Source organism: Microtus oregoni, unplaced genomic scaffold (assembly GCF_018167655.1).
Source record: "Microtus oregoni isolate MIOR12 unplaced genomic scaffold, Mior012 000044F_ref0000062, whole genome shotgun sequence".
Taxonomy (NCBI): domain Eukaryota; kingdom Metazoa; phylum Chordata; class Mammalia; order Rodentia; family Cricetidae; genus Microtus; species Microtus oregoni.
This window is the reverse complement of record NW_024543218.1, coordinates 4,895,516-4,904,932: the sequence shown is the minus strand read 5'-3', so window position 1 is coordinate 4,904,932 and position 9,417 is coordinate 4,895,516. Positions and strand designations below refer to the sequence as shown.

The window sequence follows — 9,417 nt, the reverse complement described above, 5'->3', positions numbered from 1 at the left end:
ACTACATCCAGAAGATACTGACTCTCCTTATAGCAGTCATTAACTTAGACATTTTCTGCTTTGTAAGTTTAAAACTCAGCATGATCAAGGGATATGGAAATGGCAGATAACACAGAAGTTAAATATTGCTATGTTTTGCTTTTGGGCCCCTCGCCGTTTTTATAATTATATTCATTATAAATGCATATCTAATGTCAAACACACAAGTTTATGATGACACAATGGCTTTTGAAAGAATTTTAATCTCAATGGGAGATAGCTAAACGGATCATATTCACATATGTAGTGATTAGAGATCATATGGGATGGATAAGGGCATTCTCTTTAGTAAAGATATTGATGTGGGTCTGTAAAATGGTATAAGCATGCATGTATGCTTGTTGATAACAGAGAATAAAAGTATTATATGAAAAAGTGACAGCTATTGGAAATACATTTTGTTCAGTTTCAGTCTGAAATATGTACCACTTCCTTGTCACAATACAAATCCCTAACTGGTAACATAATTTGACCAATAAACAATGACTCAACACTCAGGTATTAGCAGCTTGCTCATTTATTAGCGTCTTTCTCTGCTGTTAGGAAAGAACCAGCACTGAAATATTGTTAAATGAGATGGCATGGAATAGCAGTATGGAGTCGGGGGCAAGAGGTCAGTGGACTTTCATTAAATTTTAGCTTTGCCTTTGAGTTTCCAACCAATAACGTGCTTCTCACCAAGAAAATATTTCTTGAGATATTCTATCTTTGGGGAGGAGAATATAAAGGGTTTGGTCAAATAATCTCTAAGTGGATGCACAACTCAAATTTGGTTCAAAATGTATTCTGAGATAAATCAGAAATACCTCAAAAAGACGTCATGAATTTCACTCAGACCGTTCACAAAAAAGCAAAGACTCTACCCCCAATGTGTTGAAAATTCTAGGTTAGTATATTCCAAAGGATCCAAGACAATAGAAATGTTGCATATGGTATTAGTTTAATACGATTGGTGCTGCATCTGGCTAACCAATAGTTAAAAATTACAATAGAATAAACATTTTACTTATTTAAGTTCATCCAAAAGTAAATAATTCCACTAGGCAAGTAACTAGCTAACTGGACAACTCAACTGAATTATTGTGTCACATTAGACTAAAAAAGGCTCCCAGATTTGGAAGTATCCAAAGAAGACATTGTTCATAGGAGATGCTTTCAATCTTGATCAGTATCTATATTTTAGTAAAGCCTTGCAAGGTGTTGAAATGGACAACTAATGCAGTGAATGCTTGCAAAGGGGGAACTCTGAGAGGTGCTGTGTAAGACAGGTCCTCTCAATGCTATGGCTCAGTAGAGGGCCTTACCTGGCATTTATACAAATTAGAAAGGATCATTTTTTTCATTAACCTTTTAAGTGAGGTCCACTGCATGTTTCTTCTTAACAGGCAGAAATAACATTATAACTTAAAGTAGCCAGTGCTTTAAAGGGCAAGCAATTAGAGGTTGTAAGTATTGTAGCCTATCCAGTTCTTTGTAGGGACACACACATTCAAGTCTTCAGTTTTGACCTGCATAAATGTCTTGGAAAAAAGTTTAAAATGACTTTTTGCTTCAAATAGATGAAAAGTTTTTAGTAATTTTAATAGCTTAAGAAGAACTGGAAATAGAGTTTTTGAGGGAAGGAACTATATTTTTAATAAATAATTAATAAAATCTGAAAAAATATCTAATGATACTGCATTTATGATTAAAGAAGTCATTTTCAATATAGTTATTACAAAATATGCATATACTTCAATGTTGAGATATATTTCTGGGCTTAATTTAACAGGGGAGAATAATAATGAGGCAAGTTAACATGTGCACATACAAAATTTTCTATGACGGCCACAAAACAAAAGTAGTTGATAAGCTATTCTTATTGTGCCAATTTATCATAATTCAAAACATAAAAATGAGACATTTTATGATGCATGTTCATGTATTTTTCATACCATTAATAAAAATCTCTGCTTCGTTCTGGCATTCTGAAAATACACAGAAAATCATGATCATTTCTGTCTTCAAGAAATTTACAGCTTTGGGAGGATAAACAAAAGTATTATTAAATAAAAATTTGCTGCTCTTGTTATAGTGGAGGCTATTCACAAGAGGCATGATTGGCTACTGGGGCAATTAGAAATTGTAGGACACTCAAAGAAAAACAGTTCCCCTTGGGGTATTTTCTGAATTCTGGTGCTCTCTTGGCATTGAGAAACAACATCAATCATTTCCAAAAACAAAATGAGAATTCTGTAGTGGTCCGAGGTTAGGTAAAGCATCATGCATTTGCAGTCCAGAGTGTTTGTCAGATTTTGAGAGTAAGGAAGTCAGAGTTCTCATGGCTAGAGCTAAGTTTTCCGCATTTATCAGAGGGAGATGATGAACCTCAGGGCTGTACCTCAGATTGTGGATGACCACCTGGAGAATCAGAGTCAAAAACAGAATAGACTTAACTAACATTATAATCAGTCCTTACCCCATCTCAGGCTGTTGTCAGATTAAGAGGTCTATTGAAGTCAGTTTGCCTGCATAAGAGGTGAAGAGCCTTCTGAGTAGAAAACACCACTTAAATATTCTGCTTCATTTGCACAAATATTAAGGATCTTGTGAATATTTTCTAGACATTTGAAGATAAAAGTAAATATGACAAGTAACAGGAAAAAAAGAAAATTGATTCAGATATTGACATTTGCAGATATGCCCTTTATATGATGGTGACTAATATGTTTAGAAATGCAGATATGGAAAAAAAGAGGAGGGGCAGAGAAACAATATGAGGGAATGGGTGAGAGTATTCAATACAAATTTGAAACCAATTATGTAAGTTTTCTAAAGTAAAAACATATTGCTGTGGTTTGAATACATGGCCAAAGTTTGTGTGTTGGAAACTTAACACAAACTGCAGCAGTGTGGAAAGTTGGGGACTCTAGGTCCCTCATGTACGGATTACTGCTTTTACCAAATGTGGGTTAGTTAGCAAGGAGATGGATTCCTGATGACAAAGCAGATCTGGAGCTCTTCCCTTGCTGTTGTTCCCTTGCATCTTGTTACCCTCCTGTGATAGGATACAAGACATATCCCCTGATGTTGCATTTCCTATATTTTATAGTACTAAAGTATATTTAACATTTCCATTTCTCATGTATGCCAGAGGAAAGAAAGACGAATGATGGAATTTATCTAGAATGGGAAGACTGGAGGGAAGAATGGGAGGAGGAAGGAAATAAGAAAATGTTAAATTCAGGTGAATGTGTAGAAACACAGACTAGAAGCAAACAAAAAATAAGTACCAAATACACATGAGAGTGGTTCAGTATGCCAGTTGATGTATGTAAGGAAAGAACTCAACATACTGAATAAAACAAGCCAGAGATATAATGTATATAATAGCTCCAAGCAATGAACATTCAAGAATCTTAAAAAAGTAAGATAGGATGAAAATACTTGCTCTAGTAAATTTTTGTCAATATAGCACAGTTATAATTTATAAAATATTAAAATTACCCATGTATTTCATAAATATAGACACTAACATAATAAAAAAGAGGGTTCATGAATATATGTATTTGTGTTCTCAATATACTATTATTTTTTTCATTCATCATGAGATGCATTTAGATAGTTTACATGTGAAAATCAAAGCTAAAAATGAAAGGCTTTAAGGAAAGTAAAGAACCCTATGTGATCTCATGTATGAATTTTTTTATGGTTTTAGATTTATTTTTTTTAATTATGTGTATACTATCATTTGTATAAGTACAGGTGACTGCAGCGTCCAGATTGCCTTGAGCTGGAGTTATGGGGGACTGTGAAGTGCCCAGTGTGGATGCCGGGAACTCATGTCCTCTACAAGAAAGCACACATGCTTTCTTAGCTGTTTTCCAGACCATGTATAGAAAAATCTCTATATAAATGGTTAGAACTCGTTTATAAATATAACAACATTACAATTAAGAATCACTGTTTATTATATGATGCTGTCCATAAGATGATGAAGAAATATGATAAAGACAGGGCACAAGCCAACTTTGGTTGTAGCAAGGACAAAATATTTAATATTCATGAAACAGATAAGAGGTTAATACCCAAATTTTTCTCCGGTGAGGAAAAGACTGGCAACCCAAAGGGAAAGTAGATAAAGGCGTAATTAATGATTTCAAAGCAAAGAATACCAATGATGAAAGAAGAGAGGAAGACAAGGAAGGAGGAGGAGGAGGAGGAAGAAGAAGAAGAAGAAGAAGAAGAAGAAGAAGAAGAAGAAGAAGAAGAAGAAGAAGAAGAAGAGTGAGGAGAGGGTTGATTCTCCATATAAACAACAACTAGGGAAATCATAATTTTAAGTTACACATGTGAGTTTGACTATTCCCCATAAATAAATATAAATGTTTGAGGAGACAGATGTATAAACATTATAAAACATCATTGCATAGCGCCACACAATATATGCAATCCCATGTTTTATATATTGAGTTTAAAATAAAATAGAGAACAAACATGAAAGGAGACAAAGCTTGAGTAAATTAGAGTATCTTTATAGATACAGAGCTTTTTGCATGAGTGTAGACAAAATGATTCCATATCTGGCAGAAGATACTGTTGGTGAAGTCTCTGGGGCAGTGAAAACATGCACATACTGTAGACATGCAAGATGTCTTCATCAAATTCCTCCCATCAGAGCTTAGGAAACCATGTAGAAGAGGAGGCAGAAAGCATATAAAAGCAAGAGGCACTGGAGGATACCAATAGGAAAAGACTCTCTGAATCAACATGATCAAGACTCATAAGAACTCAGAGAGACTGAAGCAGAATCCACAGTGCTTGTATGGGTCTATACCAGGTCCTCTGTATGTATATAATGGCTTCCACTTTAGTGTTTTTACAAATTACTGATTCTTTAATTTTATTATTTTTAATTTTTTAATTATTCTCTCATATATTACATCCAGAACACAGTTTCCCGTTTCTCCCTTTTTCCCAGGCCCTCTACCCTACTTTTCCTCTTCCCTAGATCCACTCCTTCTTTTCCTTCAGAAAAGAGCAGGTCTCCTAGGGATATCAACCAAACATGGCATACCAAGTTTCAATAAGACTACATAATTCACCTCATATTAAGGATGAACTAGGTAACCTAGGAGGATGAAAAGGATCCCAAAAACAGGCAAAAACTTCAGAGACAACAACTACTTCCTTGATTAGGAATCCCACAAGAACCAAAATATAATACAATTTTGTATGTATTTTAACTTTTAATGAATGGATTAACTGTATCTCTATTTTCTGGAATTTATTTGGTTCCTTAAATATTATATCTGCTAGTTACTGGTCTTAAGTTTTGCAGTAACTTCAGTTATATTTTGTTGGCCAAACAAGCCACATATCAGTATACAGCATGAGGGATTGAAGAAGTATAAATCAAGATATACTCAAAAACTAGATACATGCTTGAATCACATCCCTGTTTACCAGAGTAATGGACTTCTATTGTATTTTGGTGGGTAGGTGTTTTGAACTAAAACTGTATAGTATTAAAGTTATAAATATGTTAAAACTATTTGTATATGTTCTTCACTTGAAGGTAAATTGGTGCAGATAGTCATTCTCTGGAGAGCTGCAAACTTCACAGACATATCTGGGTCTGAACCATTGTTTCCGAATCTTCCAACATGTGCTCTGAGCCTTTCAGGGCATAAGAATGCTGTAGAAACTCTGCAAGGACCCTCTATACTATAGAAGTTACACTAAAGAAGGAGAATCCACACTTGTACTTTTTAATATGTTCAAAGGGAAAAGGTCTTTAAAAATCTCATTTTAATTCTAGACTCAAGTATAGGAAAGTATCCAGTTCACTGTAAAGCTGCTCTCAAGGAAAGAGCCTATGAAACAACTGTCCCAGGGCTTGAGGGGGAAATATCCTCAGAAGTAGTATTGGTAACAACAATCAAGAGAAACAGACTGAAGAAGTATGCTCATGAGAAGCCAATAAGATTTCAGTTAGCAATTTTGGGTGGTTTGCCTTCCTTACATTTTTTTTCTCTTTCTTTTTTCTCATCTGAAAGGAGAAGACAGGAGTGCAGTTTCATACATCAAGATGACCAGATCTTCTTCACATTTTTCAAAGAAGTCATCTAAGGAGTACATTCATATAATCCTAAGAAATTTTGTATGATTTAGTTACATATAATACTTGATTGGACAATGGATTTTTCACGCAGCTATCATAAACAGTGAAGATATTGGTGATCCACTTCTACTTACCTTTGCTAATCATTCATCTGATGTTTTCCAACATATTCATGTCCATAAGTCTCAACAGCTATATTTATTAAGTGGTTTACCTATTTGATTTCTGAGACGTCTTTCTGATTCTAAATATGTAAGACTTTTGAGTATTATTTTTCTAGCATTTCTGAAGCCTGGGGAGGGAGAAGAAGCAAATTTACTAAACTCATTAACCCATTTTCCATGAGGAGAGGATCCAGGTTATTCTTGTTTTTCAATGTACCCATAGTACTGGGTGGGATAAAAGTTTGATACACAGGAAGTTCTTGGTCAGAATTTGTGGAATGACTTGTAGGTTAAGGAATATAGAAGCATTGCACTTCTATTGACTGAAAAGGATTGAGAGTGAGACAAATTTGGATTTACTGTATTTTATAGCTAAGTAAACTATAATTGAGCAAGCACAATGGACATGTATTTTGTGACTGTTCAGCAAACATTAATATTATTAGGACATAATTCAATAGTATTCCACATGTATTCCACAGTGTTAGGATTTTTAATTAATTAGAGTGATATGTATTTGAATGTATCTCCATGATGTAACAAGTAATAAAATATTTCCTATATATTAAAAGAGCCTCAGAGTTAAAAATCATCTTATCGATATATGTTATTTTTTCAAAAAGAATTGAAGTAGTAAGTTTTTAGATGCATAAGTCACTTAAAGGCAAGTGATTGCTTAACACACAGAGTAAATTTCAATGAGCCAAAATTCATAGACTGATAATCATTCTAGTATGCAACTAGAATTAATGGGATCATGTTATGGCCAACACATCTTGGTGGTCCATTGATGTATTTATCTAAATTATTCTATTATTGATAAAAAATCAAGAGTCAAATTGGAAGAGTGGTGATTATGAGAGAGGATATAAGGGACAGGGGAGGAAGAGAGGAGAGTGAAGAAATAAAACAAAAAACCTCAGGAGTCAGAAATTGGGATAAAATCTGGTAAATACAAAGAGCAGTAGAAAAATGATTGGCTGACCCTACTTTTCATGTTTTGCAGATCAAAAATCTGGCAAATCTCTCAATCCTTCCCTACTCTTGCCTGTTCATCGTTTGGCTCCCTGTGTCCTCCAACATATCTATGGCTAATTCTGATCATCTACACACTGTCTCTATCCTCTGGTTCAACATTGATTTTGAACCTTTTAAACCAGTTTCAATCCTCTGGTTCAAGGTTTAGCTTTTTTGTCCGTCTCAGAGGATCAGTGCAAACAAATCTCCCACATTTCCCCATTTTTGTCTAAATAAAAATGAGGGTTTTAACTCTTAACACGGTAACACCATAAAGAGTAAGAACAATTATCAGGTATTGTTTAAATAAAAAAGGGAATATTTTAACTTTAGCAAAGTAAAAGTATATACAATAAGAACAAATATCAAGCAAAATTATATTAACTCAGAGGCCCCATGTGAGTGGAATGCAACACATGCGGCAGCCTGGAGAGAGGGAGCTGATGTCCTCCATCACAGCCGCCACTGCTGGGAAGAAGCAGCCGCTACCGCCCAGGACTGGGCCCTTAGCAATGGCACGAGTATGGTATTGCTGATCATTACTCCCGAAGACCAGATTTTATGAGTGGCAAAAATGTCATCAGATGAGTTTGGAACTACATCTACCATTAACTCATGGACAAACCTCCTTCTTATCCTGGGAGCCATCACATCTGTATAACAGAAACTCAAACTTTATAACAAAGCTTTCCAAATGGTCTGATTGTTACTGTGGAACAATTGTAACAGAAGTATAGGAAAAGAAAGTCAACATTGACTTTGAACCTTTCAAACCAATTAATACAGCACTGTATCTGTATGACAACAAGTTTCATACAGAGGCTCTCACAGCATTGCTTTCAGATGACAGCAAACTTGGTTTAATTGTAATAGGCGGCAGTAGTGCTCTTTTTGGTATGCTCCAAGTAAAACCAGAGAAGTCCTGCACAAATTCACTGTGGATCTCCAAAAGAAACATGGCAGAGGAGGTCAAGCAGCCTTGCATTTTGCCCCTTTAAAAATGGAAAAGTGGCATAACTATGGTGGGAAAGCAGCAGAGACTGCTGTGCAGTTTTTATTTCTGGAGACAAAGTGAGTGTGTGGTCTGGTTTTAACTGGACCAGCTGACTTTAAAGTGGAACTAAGTCAGTCTGACAGGTTTGGTCAAAGGTTGCAATCAAACATTTTAAAATTAGTTGATATATCATTTGGTGGTGAGAATAAATTCAACCAAGCCATTGATATCTACTGAAGTTCTCTCCAACATGAAGCTCATACAATAGAAGAAATTAATAGGGCAATACTTCAATGAAATGAGCCAGGACATAGACAAGTACTGTTTTGGAGTCAAAGATACACTAAAGGATTTGGAAACAGGAACTATAAAGATTCTAATAGTCTATGAAAATCTGGATATAATGAGATACATTCTTCATTGCCAAGGCATAGAAGAGAAGAAAATTTTCTATTTAACTCCAGAACAAAAGGAGGATAAATCTCACTTCACAGACAAAGAGACTGGATGGGAACATGAATTAATTGAGAGCATTCTCCTTTTGAAATGGTTTGCTAACAACAATAAAAAAATTTGGAACCACACTATAAATTGTCACAAATTAGTCAAAATAAGGATCAGTTTGTGAAAGGATTTGGTGGAATTTAAAATATCTTGCAGTATTGAGTCGATTTCCAGGAAATGGAATACTAAGGAGGAGACAATAAATTTTTTGACCTAGATGACTACTAGGTAGTTGACATGGGTCCAACAAAATGTGCCTCACCCTCCAGCACCAAATCCAATGAGCATTCCCATGGTGGAATGCAAGCAGATCCCTGCCTCACAACTGGAACATTTCTAGAACTTAATCCATGGGCACTGAATACTGAAAAGAAAAGCAAACCAAAACCAGACCCAACCCTACACTTTGGTTTGTAATGGAGTCAGTGCAGCAGCCTACAACTAAGTTCCTTAATGCCACTTCAGGCTAATTTAAAAAAGGACCCCAGTGTTTACTTTTACTTGATGGTAAAATTGGTTGCTTGTATTTGATTTTTGGAAATTAGTTTTGTTTTTCATATTATATTGTTAAGAAAATGGTTTGATAACAGAGCCAA

The 9,417-nt window shown here is 35.1% G+C and overlaps 1 pseudogene; it reads left to right on the top strand.

Moving 5' to 3' along the window:
• Positions 1-7,837: 7,837 nt before the first annotated feature.
• Positions 7,838-9,049, top strand: LOC121434807 (annotated as a pseudogene).
• The last annotated feature ends 368 nt before the right edge of the window (positions 9,050-9,417 follow it).